The following is a 23,030-nucleotide window of genomic DNA, read 5'->3' on the forward strand; positions in this document are numbered from 1 at the left end:
GCGAACCCGTTGTAGGAAGTGAGCTTGCAAAGCGACCAAAAGGTGGCTATTTGATCCTCCCCTAGGTTTCTCCTCAGCTTGCAGCAGGCATAGTTCTTCCAACTGGCTTCCACCTTTTAAATGATTTTAGGTAACACCATCCTCAAGCAACTCTGGAGGCCGTGTAGAAATTTCGCGCAGGAATAATGTTTCGGCGGGGTCTAGTCACTCTTCCTGTCGGGAGATGGGTCTGCCGGTGCCGTCAGATCTCAATCGGCGTTCCTGTTCCGCGATCCAGCGTTCTGTTCCACGATCGTTCCTGCTTTCGCGCCGTCGATCCTCCTGAAGTTTCATCTGCTGTTGCAGCATTTGCACCATGATCATGTTCCATCACTTGAACCTGTATTTGCGTCTGCGTGTTTCATGCTTCCTCATCCGTTTCAGTCCTTTTAGCATTTCTAATAGCACCTTGGAGGAGGCTGTTCAGTCTCACTGTACTGTCCTTGGGGCTGAAAGGCACATTCAAAACACGGAGATAATTCACAATCTCGTCACGAGTAAGCTGCTGAATGTCCTCTTTCGTTAAAAGGAGTGCCTCTTCACCGAGTTCCAATGCAGTAGCCATTGCAAGTCTTCACTTTTCCAACGGTGTATTTATGCGTAGACCTCAGGGCTCTGCGCCCATGTAATATATTATCCCAGGTCAAATAAACGTTGGGGTATATTTTAAGCGTAGTTTATTCCCAGACAAAGGATCCCATGGTGATACTAACAATTCAGTTACAGAAACTAGACTACAGCTGTTATACAGAAGAGCATCGAGAAAAGCGATTAACAGTACAAACCATAAATATATAATAAAACCCAACTTGCTTGATTCTCCATAATAACAATAAACAACCATTAACATTGAGGACATACATAATTATACAACAAACGACTCAAGTATACAACAGAGGGAAGACGTATAGATCTAGATTGAACCAATCCTGCAGAAGGGCGTCTGTTACCCATGCATGAGGGTCCGAAAATGGAGAGCAATAAAGAGGAAGACAGTGGTTCCTGGAAGTCGCAAAGAGATCCAGGAATGGTTTCCACCCAAAGTTTCCACAGGTCGTTGCAGACCCGATGGTCCAAGGTCCATTCCGTTGGGGAAATTTGGCTCAACTTGTCCGTCAAGACATTCATGTTGCCTTGGAGAAACAAGTGATCCAGCTTCATCCTGTTTTGGTCTGCCCAAATCAGGAGTGACCTCGCTGTCTCGAAAAGGGAGGTGTGAGTTCCCCCATCGATTGATGTATGCTAGGGCCATGGCGCTGTCTGAGTGTACTGTCACAACTCTGACGCAGACTTCTTCCTCGAAGTGTAAAAGTCCCAAATGAATTGCTCTCAGTTCCTTGTTGTTGATGTGAACAAGTCTCTCACTCTAGAGATCAGGGCTAGAAATTTCTTTGTCTCATGATGGGCTCCCCAACCCATGTCCGACAGGTCAGGAAAAGAAATCTAGGTCTGGGCTCAATGTGAGAAGAGACTTCCCTTCTGCATACCTGTCTGTGGACGACTGCCACCACCACAGATCTTTTTTGATCTCTTCCGGTACTGGAAAGACATACGTGTCTGGGTAAATTTTTTGGTCCAAGTTGATCTTGAGAAAAATTGTAGGGCTCTCATGTGTAATCTCCATAACCTGATGAACTGTTCTATCGACGAGAGTGCCCAGCAGACTCATCCACTCTTTGGTTGAACAGGTCTGGATTGAAAGGAAGTGGCTGACTGTTTTCAAGCAGGATTCTATTCTCCTGCTGGATGGATAATCCCAAAAACTCTGAGAGTCTATCTGAATCCCCAAATACAGAATCCTCTGAGAAGGAATCAGCTGGGATTTCTGGTAGGTTTATCAGTAAGCCTAGTTCTTGAGTTAAAAGAAGGGTCCTCCAAAGGCCCTCCGTGCATTGTTCTTTTGTAGGTGAATGAATTAGCCAATCGTCCCGATAAAGAAGAATGTTTACTTCTATTAGATGAAGCCAGTTGGGCAGCGTGGCGATAACTCGGGTGAAGACTTGTGGGGCTGTTGAAAGACCGAATGAACCTCAGATACTTTCTCGATGAAGGGTGAATGGGGATGTGAAAGTATGCATCTTGCATGTCTAGGGAGATCATCCAATCTCCCTGACAAATGGATGAAAGAACAGAGCGATCCATTTCCATTTTGAACCTTGTCTTTTCGACGAAGAGATTCAGCACACTTACGTTGAGGACCCGTCTCCATCCCCTGTTGACTTGGGGACTACAAACAACTGATTGTAGAAGCCCATTGACCTGACATCCTCAACTGTTTCTATCGCCCCTTTTTTGAGAAGCGATGAAACTTCCTCTGAGAGGGCCGAAAACTTCTCTGAACCGACAGAGTAAGCTGTCAATGCGACCGGTGTGTTAACTAATGGTGGCCTCTCTTTGAAGGGGATGAGTATCCCTCCTTCAAGACTTCTACAATCCAGGGTTCTGCCCCTCGTGCACTCCATCTCTCCCAAAAGAGAAGGAGTCTGGCCCACGGGTGCATGGAGGACTGTCCCCTCACTTCCGAGCTGCAGGTTTTGAAGAGGACTTCTTAACTGCTCAGGAGGCAAGGCGAACAGTGGCCTGAGGTCTAGAAACTGACTGCTGTCTACCTCCTCGAAAGGGCTGTCTCTGGGGAGGTGAGGCTAATCTGGCACTGGAGGAAGACCAATCCCTGGGGGGTCTCATGGATTGTGCCAAAAAGGTCCTGTGTTGATTTCTTCTGTAACTCTGAAGTAATCTTGTTGAACACAGATTTCAGGAAAAGATGGTCACCATCGAGAGGTGAGAAGAGAAGCGCCGACCTATGCGACGCTGTAACACTGTTGGAGGTGAACATGCACCAGAGCTCCCTCTTCTTCAGTATCCCCATGATGAAAAGCAAAGGCCTAATTCATGGGAATGTCTCTTATAGCCTTGTCAAGTACAGAAGATAACTCTCAGCCAATCCGATGTGCAGTCTTCAGATAAGAGGGAGAAATCCTGATTCTTCTTTGCTAAGGCTCCCACAGACCAATCAAGGAAGCTTAGCACCTCAAAAATCTTAAAAAGGTTTTAAGAATGTGGTCCAATTCAGTACAGGAAAACATAATTTTTGCTGAGGTGAAGGCTGACTTGCATGCTGAGTCTATAAGAAGTCCCCCTGGGAGGAGGGAGCCACCCCCCAGGGATGGAACTTTTTCAATGGTGTTAGACTGGTATCTCATTCGAGAGAGGCAAAAAGGCGGAATACAAAAGGTGGCCTACCCTTGATACCATCTTTTCCAAAAGCCAAAGCTTTTCTCAAGGATGAAGACAGGACCAACTTCGGGAGATTGGAGGAATCAAAGGGTTTGCTCATCAAAAACGTTGATTGCGGAGCCGCAGGAGTCGCTGGAAAAAGAATTGGGAAGGCAGCAGTAAATATCTCAAATGATCAGCACAGGCTGAGGGAGTCAACTGCTGGCCTAAATCCTCCTCTTCTGAGGACATCTGTGATGCTGAAGGGTCCGGGGCAGTCTTCACTGATGACAGAGGCTTCTTGAGGAGATCCAAAATACTATTCAACTGACGCTGAATGGGAGCTAGAGAAGGATCTAGCTCTTCCTCAATGAGAGGATCAGTCTTAGGCGTGCAAGAAGATCAGAGGGCTGGAATTGGCGCTAGGTGCCTGGAGGAGGTCTGGAATTGGCGCTGGGTGCCTGGAGGAGGTCTGGAATTGGCGCTGAGTGCCTGGAGGAGGTCTGGAATTGGCGCTGGGTGCCTGGAGGAGGTCTGGAATTGGGCTGGGTGCCTGAGGTGGTCTGGAAATGGCGCTGGGTGCCTGGAGTAATGAGCCTAACAGTCAGGGTCTGGCACTGAGCAGGCACCTGGGTGCTTGGAAGAAGGGCGCCACTAAGTGTCTAGGGGTAACTGGAAGTTCGGGTGCTGCTGGGCGCTCTGCAGAAGAATACTGCCGCATCCTAGAAGGCGGATGCTTAGAAGATGATGAAGAGTGCCTGTGAGAAGCAGGAGAATGCTTGGGAGCCAATGTCTGAAAAGCACTCCAGGCTGTCCCAAAAACTGCAAGATGGCCTGGGCCTCGGGAAGGTTCTCTAGGCCTCTTGATGGGGAACGAAGACATCTGATCCAATATGGCGAGCTCCTCTTCAACAGACGAGACTCCTTAGAGAAAAGCCACTGGCACCTCTTGTCTGGACTGGGCATTCCGGGACTAGAGGATAGGCGATGAACATCCGAGACGCCTTTCCAACGGCTCTCCATCGTCGCCTGGGATGCCACAGGCAAGACCGAGGGAGCGACTACCCATGAGCAGACCCCACCAACCTCCCTTGGGCTTCCAGTATACCTCCTCCCAGGATTAGGGGAGTTTGGCAGTGACCTTTGCCTACGAGAGTCAGCAGGACAGGTAGCCATCTCCTGCACTATCACTTCACTGATACTTTTTTATTCATCTTTTCCAACAGAAAATGCAATGATTATCCTAACTGGGACAGTGCGTTCACCATACGACTAAACTTTTGGTCAATCCTGGTCTTGAGCTTGGCGATGCGATTGGGTTCAGAAGCGCGGGAGCCAGGAGAGGGTGGTACATGAGGACTGGACACAAGTGATACATTGGATACAGGTGATGAAATAACAGGTAAATCAACACTTACCGACTTAGGAGTCGTATCCTGACTAACCAAGGATTTACTCTTGGCTCTACAAGCTGCTTTACACTTCCTATATTGTTCTAGTTTTTTCATCCCAACCTACGCATTCATCATAAGTGAGATTAATTTTGCGTACCTGTCCTCTACACGAAGAGCAAATAGAGTGAGAGTCATACGAAGCTTTTGCTAACCTAGTATTGCAGCCTCTGGTGCAATACTGAAAACAGACAAGCTAGAGTCAGACATTGTCAAAAATCAGTGAAGTTACAAATGCTCAGAGAAAATACAAGTCTAAGAAAAACAACAGTCGGTAATTCTCGTTAGAGAACAACCAAATAACACAAACATCTAATGATTGGCAATTCCTGTTGGAGAAAAAAGCCGGTCCACTCAAAGTCTCACTCTTTCACTTTAAGTCTAGAAAAAGTCAAATCTAAGCTCTGAATCGTAAGGTAAATGAATAATCCTAAATAATAAACTTGCCAAAGGCAACCATAAGCAAAATACTTCAAAAAGGGAAGGACGGCAGAAACAAATTGAAGCCATTTGCTAAGTTGTTCCTCTTCTTCCCCGGAAAGTGGTCAGGGTCTAGTCACCTATTCTACTCTAGTGAGAAGAAGCATTACAGTGAAATTTGAGATTCAAGCTGCTGTGTGAGTAGAAATTACAGAATGTAATTACTGGGTAAGTTACATATACAGTATAAAAAATCTATTTCATGTAAATGATATTTCAGTGATCATGGAGGCTTCTCTTGTACTTCTGAAAATGCCTTTTAAATTAGGATCAACTCAGAAATAATGTAGTACAGACTCTTGATCTGAAAAATGCAGCACTCATCAAAAAACATTCAGGTTCCCCTTACTTCTAAGAGGCCTAACTGACTTTATAATGTTTGGCCTATTGTTCAACACAGTTAAAGCAATCACTAGCTGGAGTTTGTAGACAAAAAAGGTGTTTGAAGCTGTACCAGGTCAACTATACAAATATTCAAAGGCAATCTCTGAGTTCATACATTTAACATTTCTAAATTTGTCCAAGCCTTACCTTTAAATGTTGTAAATTCAGGTGATGACCAGGTCTTGGCTCACTCAATTATAAGACATACAGGACTCTCCCTCTTCAAGTCCTCATCATGACTGTCCTCTCCCAGGTGCTCAGCCTAAAAGGAACACATTTAATCAGAAAGTGTTCACGTTATTTCAGGTCACTGCCTTCTCAAAGGTACAAAAATCCCTTAATACTTTACAATTTATATCTACAGCTCTTGAACAAAGGCTTTCAAATTGAGTTCCAATTAAAGTTTATAGAAATCTGAATTTTAAATTCTGCTTTCTAGTTTATTGCATACGAGTGCTGTTAGCAAATAAATTACTTATATTATTTTGTATTATTAATTTTTACATTATGTTTTATATATATACATGAATCTTATCATTGATTATGTCTGGATATGTGATACACACACTTCCTTACCTTTCAGAAGTAATGGATCCCATTATGTTAACTGTTGCTGAAGCCCTGCTACTCCAAGCTATTTTGCACCGGAACTGACATCTCTTATCATTTTATAATGACCACAGACCTAAAAACCAACTGATTCTTAGTACAATCATAGCTGAATCTAACCCTATTCCCAACACAGTGAATAATATATGAAACCTACTGAGTACTTTGATCAGCTATGTGTGTAATTGTAATAACCACAATGCCCTCTGAACTTCTTGATTTCTTCCCACTTTTTTGGATATGCTCGTCACTGCAAAGCCTTCAATCCAAATGGAAGAATATGAAGAAATTCTGATGTCCGTAGCAGGATTTAAACCCACATCTGGAGTATCATGTCACCCACCTGGATGTAGGTTCGAATCCTGCTACTGACATCAGAATTTTGTTATATTCTTCCATTCATCATGAAAAGCGCATTCAAAGTGTAAAGAAATAAAGATGTTAAGAGGGCATTGTGGTTATCACAATTACAGTCATTAATGTTAGACTTAGAATACTTAAAACTAATCCTAGCTCACAGATGATTATACCCATAACAATATTTGGAGCCTAATAATCTTGACAAATAGTACTTCAAGTTTATGGAAATCTGAAAAACAAGGCTCTTTTATTTCGGTACCATCTAGAGCACCTATACCCTTAATACTGGATCTGGCTAAAACTAGCTCTGAACCTATTCACATCTCAGTCGTTTTAGGTCTAAGGCACTCAAAGCAGGCTTTACCTGCTACCTAAAGTGGATGCAGCAAATGTATTGGAGGTAGAGTGAGTGTGTAAGACAAAGATAAGCACAGAATTCAGTAGCAGAGAAGGATAAACTCAGGCAGAGTCACCGAAATGTGTAACGAGAGAACTGCTGATGTGCTTAAAGAGTGAAAGGCTGTGGGTTGTAGCATGTTAAGAGACCCCCTGAACCTCACGGTGCCTTACAACAATCAAGAATCTCCTAAAAACTTTAGCAAAAACAGCCAAAATCTGTTGCCATAAACATACATTTATTGAGTGCTTAAGTATTTCAGTTGCTAGGGACAAACCTTACCAGATGACTCTGGGCGAAATCAGTTCAATGTTTTCCAGGTCTGGCAAGTTTATATCAGGTATATTAAACTCTGGATGTTTCCAAAATGAGTAATGATAAGATAACCAGAGATTTCTGTCTTCAGCCAGGACACCTCAGGATGGACGAGACTTCGAGAGGCCTATTGTCCTCGAAGTCTTGTCCATCCTGAGGTCCCCTGGCTGAAGACAGAAATCTTTGGTTATCTTAACATTACAGTACTCATTTTGGAAACATCCAAAGTTTAATATACCTGATACTGTATACATATGCCAGACCTGTGAAACACTGAATATATATAAACAAATATGTAGGAATAACAAATGACAATTTCTGAGTTTAAAAGTTAGCATTCTATCTTGATATACAGGAGACCTCCATCGCTGTTACCAGCTGAAGAGATACACCACACAGGTCAGTGAACAATCATATATTGTATTTTTCAAATATATGTACATTTGTGGACGTGTGCTTTTATATGAACCAATACATTTTCATTGTATGGGAACTCGTGTCATTTTAAATTTTACTTTAAGTTTTTTGTTTGATTTTCACAAATGTTAACTCCTCACTGAAAGTCTGATTAAAATAGCAGATGTCCTTATAAAACCAAATAAATTAAACATGACAAATGAACTTGGCTACCTTCAATGGACTCAACCATTATATAATAGTACTATTCACAAATATAAATGTCAGCACCTGTTTTCTTCACGTACCTCATCAGGATGTGGCTACAAGAGACTGCAGGGGAGGCCTTAGGAACATCTCTTATTTTGATGTGCTCCATACTTTGTAAACGATGGTTCAAGGTCCCCTGGCAACAGCAGTTTCTGGTGGCAGGTTCTGCCATCACTACACCGTTCACTGGCTGCAACACAAGAGGTGATCATGACTTCAATGAAACTTCCACGGTTACATATATATAAAAAACATTGAATTTCCCAAATGGCTAATCACTCACAATGCTAGGGTAGTATGCAGAGTAAGGGGATAGGATATTCAATGTTGCTTAGGGAGGTCCTAGGGGTGAAGCCCCCAGGCCAGGCCAGGGCACAGCACCCTAAGTTAGGTTAGGAAAGTAGGGTTTGGTTAGGTCAGGACACGGCATTGTAAGAAAGGTTAGGATTTCTCACGCCTACCCTTGTCTCCCTACTCTACTCCCAATGCTATAAATCAATCAATCTAAACCCTAAACCAAATCAATTCTCTGACAGCCTCATAGGTCCGACCTTTCTCATCAGTTCATTCTCACAAACATTTCTATGTCTGTCACACCTGACAAAGTCAGGACCAAACCTTATCCCAATCCTGCATCTGACGAGGCATTACCTCAACAATCTCAGCATTTGACTATACAAACATGCTGTTATTATCATGCCACACTGGTTCTTCCATTGCTCAAGAGACCAATCAACACACTCTGAACATGGGTTACTTACGCTACAGTCATTAGATCTACACCTGCTACAAGTAGAATGGGGATCTAGACCCAAGACAGGCAGATAATGAGGGCAAGGATTGTTACCAACCCCAAGGCATTTTCTCTGAAGCTTGGGAAGCTTAGAAGATTTGTGGGTTTGCATACTCAAGGTAAAAAAACACACAAATAACACAGTATCACACAGAACACAAGACAAACAAAAAAGAAAGATAAAACCAGAGCGCTAAGGAGTAATAAGGGCAGGAAGGGACAAAAACAACTGGCTTCTTGGCAGAGAGGGCAACAGAACCGACCTGCTATGAAGGCGGTCAAAGAGAAACCGATGCATTGTAGTCGGGCTAGGTTAAGGCAGGTCAGCTGTGGCCCCCTCCTTTCTGCCATCTTGGCTAACTCCCGTTCCCACCGAAATCCTCATACAGTACTTTTTTTTTTAACTGGACTCCAGCAGGCGCTAGAGAATTTTCCCTTATGTTGAGACCAAAGGTTTGTTCTGTATATGAACAAATAAACTTTAGGCCAAAGGAAACAGCAACAGGTTTTAAAGGTGAAACAGGAGGACAACCTCGCAGCTACACTATGAAACAACTGTTGGGAGAAGGTGGAAAGTAAGACTGAAGAAAGAGAATGTGAACGGAGGTACAGTAAAAGAATGAAAGGGGTTGCAGCTGGGAGCCGAAGGGAAGCTGCAAGAACCTTAAACAATGCCTACAGTGCACCATATGAGGTGCACTGATAGCACTAACCCCCTATGGGGTCTAGGAAAATGAGGTACCATACTTGGTCTCCACCCATTGCATATTGTCGCTAAAACAGAAGCACCAATATGCAGTAAATGTGCTTTGCAGTTGAACTACCTCTAAGTTCCAGAGGTCCTTTATTCCTCACACCATCGGACTGTGGAACAGTCTCCCTCAGGGTGTTGTGCAACTGGAATTTGGAAGTTCAAGCAAAGATGCAATGCATTACAATTTTCCTTGCATTTTAATCATCTACTTACATTTTTATCTATATATTTATTAATTTAATTTATTCTCTAATAAGTGATCTCTTCTTTCCGTATTTCCCTGTACCTTCTGTTACGTCTTTCCAATGAACGCCATATTCTTTGGAAGCTTGAATTTCAAGTCAATAGCCCCTGTGAGCTTGTTCCATATGAACAGTATTCATCACTTGAATAATAATAATAATAATAATAATAATTTGGAAAAACAAATCATGGTGATGAGATCTGACAAACATGCAACATGGCTCCAGGAAGTCAGAGGCAGAAGATATGAGGAGAATAAAACAAACACAATCAGACGCCAACTGAAGGTAATTACCAACTGGAAAGCCCCAGGTCAGACACCAACTGAAGAAAATGCCCAAAAGGCCCCAGGTCCCAATGAAGTCCATGGATACTGGACTTAGCAGAACAACTCCAGCATTGTATCACAAACCACCATGCGCCCAAATGGATGACCACTGGGAGAACATCCATAGTACAGAAAGACAAGAACAAGGGAAATATGACAATTTCATGATAAAATAAAGTTTTATATATACCTCCCAAGCAATTACATAGTTACTAGCTTTCTACATGGCAGTCTAACAAAATTCAAATTTTTGCAGTGGCACTACCATTGCTTGTGTAGGTGACAGGGTCCTGCCCACTTTTGGGGCTGATAGGTACAACTCAGCAGAGAGCTTCAGATTCATTTGATGCCCAATGTCCATTGAGGGGAGGAGGGCGGGCTCCAATTATGTAATTGCTTGGCAAGTATATGTAAAACTTTATCATGAAAATGTCATTTTTATATAAGTGATTTACCAAGCAATTACATAGCTGATTCCACACTGAGGTGGGAATTTGGGAATTAACATTAATAAAGATAATGACTGAACTAGGAAGGTTGCAATGCTTTTGTACCTTACCTTTAAGAGAGCTGCTTCAGGCGGGTACTGCCTCTGGTTGGCACTCAGCTTAACCTGTAGAGGACGTGGCAGTATGGCCAAGAGTTGCCTCTACTTCAGTGGGGACTTTGCAGCCATTGGAAGTTCAGCGATGGCTGACAAAGATTAAAAAAGATTGCCCTTGCCCTGGGCAATGAACAGAATAAAAAACAACGCTGTCACCTACTATAGAATAAAAACCGCACCCCAACCATTAAAAAACTGGAGGGTACTCCGGGTACAATGTACCCCCAGGCTTCCCTTGAACTCAATGCCCAACATCAACGCGAGAGGAAAGCAGAGGGACAGAAAGTCCCCTATACTTCCTTTCCCAAAACTTGCCAGCCACGGATAAAGGACCCAAAGTACAGTTATCAAACACAATTTCCATGTCTTTAAGATAGTGTGGAACCAAAACCAACCTACACTTCCAAAATGTTGATCGTAGAATGTTATCGAGACATATGTTATGTTGAAAAGCCAGAGACGCTGCGACAGCCCAAACCTCATGAGCTTTGACCTTATGGGAAGGTAAAACATCTTCTTGACCTTGAGAATGCACTTCTGTAATCAAACTTCTATGGAAGAAAGAAAAAGCATTCTTTGACAGAGAACGTGAAGGGTTCTTCACTGAGCACCAAAGCTTGTCGGAGGGTCCTCTGGTCTTTTCTGTTCTCTGAGGACAGTACTTCAAGGATCTCACCAGACAAAGAAGTCTCTCTTCTTCCTCTGGGCCAAGGATGTCCATTAAACTCTTAATAATGAACGAGCAAGGATACGCCACGAGAAAGAGGGTCTTCTTAGTGAGATTCTTAAAAGAGGTCGAGCTGAGAGGTTCAAAAGTTGAGCTAGTGACCCACTTCAGAACAATGTCCAAATTCCAGGAGACTAATCTAGGCTTTTCTAATTTGGAGGTTTCAAAGGATCTGATGAGGTCGCTGATGTCTTGGTTGGATGACAGATCCAGGCCCCTATACTTAAACACTGAAGAAAGCATAGATCTATACCCCTTGATAGCAGAAGGAGACAACTTCCTGTCGGTCCTCAGGGAAAGAAAAAATCAGTTAACTGGCTTATAGAGGTTTCAGAGGATAAGATGTTATTATGGCAGGACCATCCTCTGAAAACTGACCACTTGGATTGGTAGAGTCTGCTAGAAGATCTTCTGCACCTAGCAATAGCTTCTGCAGCATGCCTCGAAAAGCCTTTCGCTCTGAAAAGGCTCCTGACAGTCTGAAGCCTGTCAGGGCCAGAGCGGACAATCCTTGATGGAACCTGAGGAAGTGGGGCTGTTTGAGCAGCGACTATTTTTGTGGCAGGAGTCTTGGGAAGTCCAGGCCTGTCCAGTCCAACAGCATGGCATCTGTTGCCCATGAGAGAGGGTCCGGGACTGGGGAGCAAAAGAGAGGCAGACTATGATTTCTTGATGTTGCAAATAGGTCCACAGCTGGTTTGCCCCAAAAGTTTCCACAGATCGTCACATATGAGGGAGTCCAGGGTCCACTCCGTCGGCAAAACCCAATTGCAACGACGCAATTTGTCTGCGAGGACATTCAATCTTCCCTGAACGAAGCGAATGATCTTCACCTGGTAATGCTCCACCCAGAGGAGGTGGTCTTTTGCCGTCTCGTAGAGGGCGAAGGAGTGGGTGCCCCCTTGTTTGCGGACATAAGACAGTGTCGTGGTGTTGTCCACGTAAATCGCTACTACTCTGCCGGAAACTGGAGAAGAGAAGGCTTGGAAACCTAGGTGAATGGCCTTTAGTTCCTTCACAATGATGTGGAGAGCTCTCTGATCTACTGACTACATCCCTGAGATCTTCCGACTCCCTAGAAGGGCTCCCCAGCCTAGATCTGAAGCATCGGGATAAAATTCTAGATCGGGGTGCAAAGGTAGAAGAGACTACCCTTCTCAAAGTCTTTCTCCGGACAACCACCATCGAAGGTCCACCTTGATCTCTGAGGAGATGGGGAAAATGGAGTTCGGTTGGATTTTCCTGCTCCAGCATGCTTACAGATAAAACTGAAGAGGCCTCATGTGAAGCCTGCCCCACCTCACAAACAGTTCTACTGAGGCTAACGTCCCCAGTAGACTAATCCATTGAACCGCTGAGCAAGTCCTGAAGTCTAGGAACTCCTGGACAGTCTGGGGATAGGAGGAGTCAATCTGCCTGGGGGATAGAAAATCCAAAAGTCTGAGAGTCTAGAATCATCCCTAAATAGGGAATCTTCTGGGTCAGAACTAATTGTGGCTTCTGCAAGCTGACCAAAATGCTCAACTCCTGCTTCAGGCGAAGAGTCTTGTTTTTAAGTCCTCCAAGCACTTCTTCGAACGAGAGTGGAGCAGCCAATCGTCGAGACAGAGACAAATGTTGACATCGAGAAGATGAAGCCATTTCCCAAGAGGACCAATGATGCAAGTGAACACTTGTGAGGTTGTGGACAGGCCAAAGCACAAGGCTCGACCCTGAACTTTCCCCTGAAAGAAAACTCAAGAACTTTCTTGAATCTGGATGCATTGGGACATGGAAACAGGCGTCCTGCAAGTCAAGAGTGACCATCCAGTTGCCCTGATGGAGAGAGGACATGACAGAGTGGTTGATCTCCATAAGAAATTTGGTTGTCAGCATGAAACAGTTCAGGGCACAGACATCCAGAACTGGTCTCCAAGCCCACAATGACTTGGGGACCATGAAGAGACAGTTTGAAGGATTCCTCCGAGTCGAGATCCAAAACCTTCTCTACTGCCCTTTTGCGAAGGAGAGACTCGACTTCTTGAGAAAGGATGGCAAACTTCTTGGAATGAGTTGAGTATGCAGTCAAGTTGATCGGCAACTTGGATAAGGGAGGCCTTCTCTTGGAAAGGGATGGAATATCCTTCCCTCAACACTTGGACTACCCAGTTCTCATTTCTTAGCAGCTGGTTTAAATGATGGCTTCTAGATCGATCTAGACTTGGGGGGTGCAGATTGGTCTGAGGTCTAGTCTGAGGCCTAGACCTTCCTCCTCAAAAGGGCTGAGGCTGTAGAGGAGAGGACGACTTGGTTGCTGTTGCAGGAGCTTCCTTGGGTCGCTTGAAAGACTGAGCCAGAAGATCATTTGCACTTTTCTTCTGAAGATCAGACAGGATCTCCTTAACAGTACCTTGGGGGAAGAGATGGGATATATGTCTAATGGCGAGAACAAGAGGGCTGACTTCTGTGTTGTAGTGACTCCTTCACTGGTGAAGGAGCAACACAGCTCTCGCTTTTTCAAGATCCCCATTGAAAACAAAGAGGCGAGTTTGGAAGAATCATCCCTGACTGCCTTGTCTGCGCAAGACAATACCCCCAGCCAGTCAGAAGAGAAATCTTTGGCCAGGACTGGACAATCCTCGATTTTTCTTGCTAAAGCCCCAACCGTCTAATTGAGGAAGCTAAAAATTTCTAATACCCTGAACAGGTTCTTGACAAGATGATTCTGTTCGGGTGAAGAGAAAGAAATCTTGGCTGGGGAGAACGCAGAACAACATGTAGCGTTAACCAAGCCAGAGAAGTTCCCCTGGGAGAAGGCAGAGACTCCCAAGGAGGGAGCTTCCCCAGTGGCGTAGAAGCAATACTACTTCTTGAGAAGTTTGGAAGGGGGGAAGGTGAAGGTGGCTTTACCTTGGTCTCTCTTCATAGCTGGCCACTCCTCTACTTCTCAAAGAACTTTCTTCGAGGAGCAGGAAAGCACTAGCATGGGGAGGCAAGCGACGTTAGCAGTTCATTTCCTTGTATCTTGTTCAGGTTCTTCCTCGTCAGAAGAGACAGGTGATAAGGTGGTGTCCTTGCGCTTGGAAACGACAGTCCTCTTCTTTCAAAAGCCCATGAGTTCTTCAAGCTGACAATCGAGGCTAAAGCAGAATCTACCTGAGCTGATGAAGAAGGAAGAGGCGCCGAATGTCCCCTGGTTGGCGCCGAGCGGTCAGGTGGAAGACTGAAACAGTGAAGCAGGTGCCAAGCGAGTCTAAGGAGAGGGGCGCTCCTAGCCGAGAGCGATTAGCAGACTGTGACGGGTGCTTACTCGAAGAATCATGTCACTCTGAGACCAAAATAGGGCATTCGCGACCTCTTGACAGGAGGAGGGGAACTGTCTGCTACATCGGAGTGCCTCTTCAAAGGCCGAGAGAGGGAAGATCAAAGCCGCTGATGCCTTGCGTCCGGCAAAGAATCTTCTGAATCTGACGACAGACGAGAAGCACTGAACGAGACGCCTTTCCAGTGGTGCTCTGTCGCAGCCTGGGACCATACAACATGCTCGACGGAGGGGGAGACTGTCCATGGGCAAACCTCACTATCCTCCCTGGGATCTCCAGTATATCTTCTCCCTGGTGCGGGGGAGCGGGACAGTGACTTTCGTCTAGGAATACCAGTGGGGCTGGCAGCCACCTCCTCAACACTCACAACACTGTCACTAGGTGCAACACTGACACTCAGAACACTGGAGGCCATTTTCAACACAAAATCCCTAAAAGAGGAACCTAACTCCATACCAGGTTCCGGAGTGGACGCGTCATCGTCGTGGGACCTCTCCAGACGGCGGTGGAACGACGGCCGCCTGGATCAAACGTCCACAATACAACCCCACTGCGAAGACAAGGGGAGGAGAAGAGGAGGAGTGGCTCCCCAATGCTCCGCAGGGTACCGTGCCGGGTGGCGCAGCGCAACTGGATCTCAGTTTCTCTCTGAAGGGATATGGTAACCCGGCTACTATATCCCTACAATTAATCCCTAGCCGGTGACATAGAATTAAACCCAGGCCCCTACACGTCCCATCTGCAGCACACGAGTCACAGCTTCGCGCCGGGGTGGATCAGTCCACTGCAACTTGTGTGGTGGGTGGGTACACCTTCGGTGCACCACACTGAGTACACTAAAAGACTACAATGTACATTGAAGTGCATCATATGCCGTAACACACACACACAAACAAACAATAACAATACACAACAAGCACTTCCTATCCAACAAAACACCAACCAACCAACACCACACAGATCACTATCTCCCACATCTACCACACTTTCCTCCAATCCCAGAACACCATCACCCATTCCTACAAATCAAACATCCCCACAAACCCCAACACCCCATAGCACACACTCACCTAACGCCCACAGAAATGCACCACTAAATACACGCACTCACACACTTAGACATAATCGCAAGCAACATAAACATCTTACAATTAAACAATGACGGCATTCGCAACAAACACATTGAACTAAAACATTTCATGCACAAACAAAAGATCCACATAGCCATCATTCAAGAAACAAAACTGAAACACACACATAAAACACCCAACATACCAAATTACACACCCATCAGACAAGACAGACAACATGGTGATGGCGGAGGCCTCATCACATACATACACCATAACATATCCTACATTGAAAAAACGCAGTACATCAGAACACTAACACAAGTAGACAGACACACAGAACTACAAGCATTTAATATCAAAATAGGGCACAATAAACAAATCACAATCATCAACACATACATCCCTCCAGAATATTCACGGGTTTACCAGCAAACTTCACAATTAGACTGCAGGCGTTGAATACCCTCCCAGATATACTTCTGGGAGGAGATTTCAATGACAAACACACAGACTGGTACGCCCATCATGACATCACACAAAGAGGCACAGACATCTCAACACAATTAGATCAGCTATACATACTAAACAACACAGATATGCACACACACATACCACACCAAGCCAACTTTAGTCTCACTTCCCCAGACATAACATTTTGCTCACCCAACATAGCACCATCAATCACATGGAAAACACAAACAGACCTATCATCAGACCACCTTCCTATTCTAATAACTCTCGAACCACATGACACTTTCTCACATACAAGACACACCATCCCTAACTACAAAGCGCTCTGCCTGGGATGAGTACTTGGAAACCACTGAGGCTCATTTCCAGGAGTTAAACCACACACACATAACATCATCACAGACACTAAACAACACAACAATACAATTCAACGACATAATAAACAATGCAGACAAAAGAAACGTTCCTAAAGGCAACAGAAAACACTACAACCCAAACTTCACGCCTGACATAAACAGACTCATGACAGAACGAAACAATTTAAGAAATACACCAACCCCCACACACAAATCACAACAAATCGCATACATGATTTAAACACAGAAATAAACACCAAATTAACTCAAAAACAGACGGAGAACTGGCAAACTTTTCAAGGTACACTAGACTACAGAACCAACCCATCCAAACTACACAAAACTATCAACAGTCTCATCAATTCAAACAGTGGGAACACTCAAAGTCACGCCTCAATCACCACATCTGACAAGATCCTTCACGCAAACAACAAGCCAACATCTTAATAAACCACTACGCAAAAAATCAGCCACCTACGCAAATACAAAGAAGACAGACACATCTACAGACGCAAACAACAGTTCCCATTAGATTACACAGTAATACTAGCCACAACAGAAGACACTGCTAGAATCATTAAACAACTTAAAAACTCTGCAGCCATGGGCATCGATAACATTTCAAACATTCATTTAAAACATCTAGGTCCCCATGGCGCACAAACACTGACAAACATAGCCAATTATTCATACGCACACTGCATTATACCACACATTTGGAAACTGGGGAAAATAATAGCACTTCTAAAACCAAACAAAACACCTACACAAGCAGCTTCATACAGACCTATAACTTTACTCTGCACACCATCAAAAGTAGTAGAACGCCTCATCTTACGCAAAAACCACACCACACATACCACTGTCACCCACTCAACATGGCTACAGACCATATCACTCCACAACAACACTACTCACCAACCTTACACAAAAAATACAAGATGGCATTAACTCCAGACGCCCACCACAAAGAACACTGCTAATCACAATAGACATAAGTAAAGCCTTTGACGCCATCTCTAGACCACTTCTCATCAACAAAGTTTACAACACCACACTACTCAACAACACCAAACGCTGGCTCGCCAATTACTTAACAGACAGACAAGCATTTGTACACTACAATGGCGAGTCATCCAAAATCAGAAACTTCCCGAACGGCGTCCCACAAGGCTCCGTCCTAAGCCCAACACTTTTTAACCTATTCATGCATGACATACCAACACCACCTAACAACATATACATCTCCTCATATGCAGACGATCTAACAATCATATCAATACATGCAGACAAAAACGTATGCTCCACACAAGTACAGACTTACATAACACAACTTGAAAACTGGCTCACACAAAACAGATTACAGGTAGCACCAACAAAATCCACAAGTACACTACTCACAAGTCACAACAAAGAACATCAGTACAGACCCACAGCAACGCTGAACAACACCACAATTCTACACACACACGAAACAAAAATCCTAGGAGTCACACACAACTCTTCAATGTCATTTGCTCCACATGTCAGTAACATCATCAAGAAATGCAGACCTAGACTAAATGCACTAAGATCACTAACAGGCACAACATTTGGACAACAAAAGAAACGCTCATCACAGTATACAAACAATACATCCGCTCCATAATAAACTACGCCAGCCCAGCCTGGCACCCTGCCATATCCAACACACAACTAAACAAACTACAAATAATACAAAACACAGCTCTGAGAATCATCCTTGGCAGTACACAATCCACACCAATAGAACACTTACACGCCGAAACCAAGATTCTCACCATCAGGCAACACTTAGACATGAGAGGCACACAATTCTTGGCATCGGTCATAAACAACACAAACAGCCCATGCTATTACCTTCACGACCACCCTCCAACACACAGGCAAATAGCGAATACACCACACAGACACTATACAGATATCTTGAATTCTATACCACCACCCACAAACAGCACACAAAACAAAAACACATCCATACTCACCTCACCAGACAAGCACTTAATAACCTTCCCAACAACAAAATACTCGGCACCCCCACCCAACATAAGCAGTACAGAAACACAGCTCTCAAGATTGAGAGAGTACACCTGACTCGACCGCTGTGGTCATCACCAATCACTAAACACCTACAAACACCGCATAGACAACACCCAAACAGACATATGTCCACTCTGCCAAGTTAGTCCCCACACAATTACACATCTCTTAGTAGATTTCCCTAACTTGGCAGCCCTTAGACAACAACACAACATCCACACTACCACACAGTTATGGTCAGATCCAGTAAGCGTGGTGTCCTTCTTCTTGTGGTGCAGGCTTCCTGGCATAACAGAGTCTGGGGAACCACAACAACAACAACAACAACTGTATTGGCCAAAAATTTAAATTTCTTATCAAAGTTTGCTTCGAGACTGGCAACAGTGTTGGGATCAGAAGCACGGGAACCTGGTAAAGGAGTCAGGGTAAAGGTGTAGGAAGGCTAAGAATGGGAGACATAGCATGAATCAAAGTAGAAGATACAGAGCTATCTTCTACTACATTAGGTAAAGAAGGAATCTCCTGACAAGCTCTACTTTTGGCTCTAAGGGCTGCGTTCCTTTTTCTATCTCGGCCTAATTTGTCTAGATGAGACTTCAAAGTCTTCCATTTACTTTTAGGCCGTCCAGATGAGACTTCAAAGCCTTCCATTTACTTTTAGGCCGTCCAGATGAGACTTCAAAGTCTTCCATTTACTATCTTCCCAATCCTGACACTCCGGGCATGTAAGCTCTCTACTACATTCCTGCCCTCTACACTTGACACACTTAGTGTGCAAATCATAAGTCACCTTAGTTAGTCTAGTTTTACACCCCTCAATGCAATAACAAATGACTGACGAGTTGAGTCTGACATACTGACTATCTTTCGGAATAAAGTTAACTAATGCTAACGATACTAATAAGCTTGGAAAAACCACCAAAAAACGTGAGAGAGAACACTTTACCAAAAATCAGGACAAAATCCAAAAAACACGAAGCAGCGATTGCACAAGACTACCAATGTTGACTGGAAGCCGGCAGAAAACGAACTGAAGCTCTCTGCTGAGTTGTACCTATCAGTCCCGAAAGTGGGCAGGACCCTGTCACCTACACAAGCGATGGTAGCACCACCACAAAAACTTGAATTTTGTTAGACTACTGTTTAGAAAGCTAGTAGCTATGTAATTGCTTGGTAAGTCACTTATATAAAAATAGCGAGTAACTACATGTCTATCACCTGCTGACTACCAATAATGTGGAAGAGACTAACAGGTATCATCAATGAAAGGCTACACAACTACCTACAGGATACAAACACCATCCCCCACCAACAGCAAGGCTGCAGAAGGAAATGTAAGGGCACAAAAGACCAGCTCCTGATGAAACAAAATGGTACTGAAGAATAGTAAGAGAAGGAGAACCAACCTAAGCATAGCATGGATTGACTACCAGAAAGCCTTCGACATGATACCGCACATGGCTAAAAGAATGCCTGAAAATACATGGGGCAGAGGAAAACACCATCAGCTTCCTAAAAAATACAAGTCACAACTGGAATACAGCATTTACAAGCTCTAGGACAAGACTAGCAAAGGTTAACATCAGGAAAGGAATCTTTCAAGGCGACTCACTGTCCCCACTGCTCTTTGTATGCCACGATGATTCCATGACAAAAGTACTGAAGAAGATGGATGCTAGTTACCAACTCAAGAAAAGAGGCAACAGAATTAACCATCTGATGTTCACGGATGACATCAAGCTGTAAGGTACGAGCATCAAGGAAACAGATACCCTAATCCAGACTGTAAGGGTTGTATCTGGGAACACCATGATGGAGTTTGGAATGGAAAAATGCATCTTGGTCAACATACAAAAGGGCAAAGTGACAAGGACTGAAGGGATAAAGTTACCAGATGGGAATGGCATCAAACACACAGATGAGACACGACACAAATACCTGGGAATAATAGGAGGAGAGGATATAAAACACCAAGAGATGAAGGATACACTCAAGAAAGAATATATGCAGAGACTTAAGGCGATACTCAAGTCGAAACTCAATGCCGGAAACATGATGAAAGCCATCAACACATGGGCAGTACCAGTAGTCAGATACAGCGTGGGAGTAGTGGAGTGGATGAAGGCTGAACTCCGCAGCATAGACCAGAAAACTAGGAAACACATGACAATACACAAAGCACTACACCCAAGAGCAAATATAGACAGACTATACACAACACAAAAGGCAGGAGGGAGAGGTCTACTAAGCATAGAGGACTGTGTCAACGTCGAGAGCAGAGCACTGGGGCAATACCTGAAAACCAGTGAAGATGAGTGGCTAAGGAATGCATAGGAAGAAGGACTGATAAAAGTAGATGAAGACCCAGAAATATACAGACACAGGAGAATGAAAAACAGAACAGAGGAATGGCACAGCAAACCAATGCACGGACAGTACGAGAAACTAAAGAACTGGCCAGCAACGAAACATGGCAATGGCTACAGAGGGGAGGACTCAAGAAGGAAACAGAAGGAATGCTAACAGCGGCACAAGATCAGACCCTAAGAACCAGATATGCCCAAAGAACAATGGATGGAAATAACATCACACCCACATGCAGAAAATGCAATATGAAAGACGAGACCATAAGCCACAGAGCAAGCAAATGTCCGGCACTTGCACAGACCCAGTACAAAAAGAGGCATGATTCAGTTGCAAAAGCCCCCACTGGAACCTGTGCAAGATACATAAGCTAGTTTGCAGTAATACTTGGTATGAACACCAACCTGAGGGAGTGATAGGAAACTATCAGGCAAAGATCCTCGGGGACTATGGTATCAGAACAGATAGGGTGATACATTCCAACTGACCAGACTTGAGAAAAAGAAAAAGAAAAAATTTATAAGTATCAAGACCTGAAAATAGAAATAAGAAGGATATGGGATATGCCTGTGGAAATTGTACCTATAATCATTGTAATACTACTAAGCATGATCCCAATATCACTGAAAAGGAACCTGGAAAAACTAGGTGCCGAAGTAGCTCCAGGACTCATGCAGAACAGTGTGCCATTAGAAGCAGTGCATAGTGAGAAAAGTGATGGACTCCTAAGGAGGCAGGATGCAACCCAAAACCCCCTCACTATAAATACCACCCAGTCGAATAGGGTGACTGAGACAGAAAAAAAAATAATAATAATGACAGTGTTCAAAAACTAACCATACCTTGCCCATGACTCATCTGTCACAAACAGTGTAACAGTTACCTAACCAGTTGCACAAGATATAAACATTTAACACCACCAAGGCAGTCAATAATTTCAATAAAAAAATATTTTTAAGTTCATATGCTAATACAAAAACCATGATTTAATGACATCATCATGTGCAAGATAAGTGACATTTATAAACCCATCAACATTCAGGTCAAGAGTACAGCACCAGTATTTCAACATTTTAAACAATGGAAAATTTGACTCGCTGCTATTTCCAATTGGTTACCTAGCAACGGGACTTACAGCTTATTGTGGAATCCGAACCACATTATACCGAGAAATGAATTTCTACCACAAGAAAAAATTCCTCTAATTCTTCACTGGCCGGCCGGAGACTCGAACTTGGGCCTAGCAGAGTGCTAGCCGAGAACCCTACCGACTCGTCCAATGAAGAACTACTACTAGCTAACCCAACCAGTCAGCTCAGTAAATACGCATAAGCCATGCAACTGTCACGGTTTTGTGTTCAATATAAAACTAGAGGTAGTTTTAAACAAGCAAATGTAACCTCACATGCAATATAATTAGGCTAGGGTGGAACACACTTAAAATATTTTGTAAAATTAAAAAAATGATTTTTTAAACAGTCCATTAACTAAATAATTTTTTCTATGGGTACAGCATGAGCAAGTATTATTACTATTCACAAGATGAACCCTATTCATATGGAACATGCCCACAGGGGTTACTGACTTAAAATTCAAGCTTCCAAAGAATATGGTGCTCATTAGGAAGTAAGAGGAGGTAAAGGGAAATACAGAAGAGATCTCACTCATTAAAAAGATAAAACAAATTAAAAAATCAATAAACAGATAAAAATATACATATTGAAATGCAAGAATAGCATTAGGCTAGTAATGCATTGCATCTTCACTCGAACTTTTGAGATTCCAAGATGTAAAAGCATTTTTGCATCCATGCAGTTCAATATTATGAACCCCTTCAGAATTCTATGCTGCATCTTTCACCATCATAAGCCCAGCAAAGGTTGACAACTCTACTAGGCATGAGATATAGTGAAAGTTTCGGTTAAGGATCCACAAAAATTGGTTATTTTGTTGTGTTTATGAACAACTCAAAAGCGGACCAAAGACATTTCGACACGGATACATCCTAATCTAACTTTAACATGGGATCCTTGCCCTGGA

At 43.7% G+C, this 23,030-nt stretch overlaps 1 long non-coding RNA gene across 1 annotated transcript in view; it reads right to left on the bottom strand.

Moving 5' to 3' along the window:
- Window positions 1-23,030, bottom strand: part of LOC136830559 (uncharacterized) — a 39,817-nt gene that overhangs the window by 12,324 nt on the left and 4,463 nt on the right. The window contains exons 2-4 of the long non-coding RNA XR_010850661.1: window positions 7,956-8,107; window positions 6,147-6,255; window positions 5,718-5,832 (exon numbers count right to left, since the gene is read on the bottom strand). This is a non-coding gene — a long non-coding RNA (uncharacterized lncRNA). The remainder of the gene's footprint in view (window positions 1-5,717; window positions 5,833-6,146; window positions 6,256-7,955; window positions 8,108-23,030) is intronic.

Source organism: Macrobrachium rosenbergii, chromosome 47, assembly GCF_040412425.1.
Source record: "Macrobrachium rosenbergii isolate ZJJX-2024 chromosome 47, ASM4041242v1, whole genome shotgun sequence".
NCBI classification, from domain to species: domain Eukaryota; kingdom Metazoa; phylum Arthropoda; class Malacostraca; order Decapoda; family Palaemonidae; genus Macrobrachium; species Macrobrachium rosenbergii.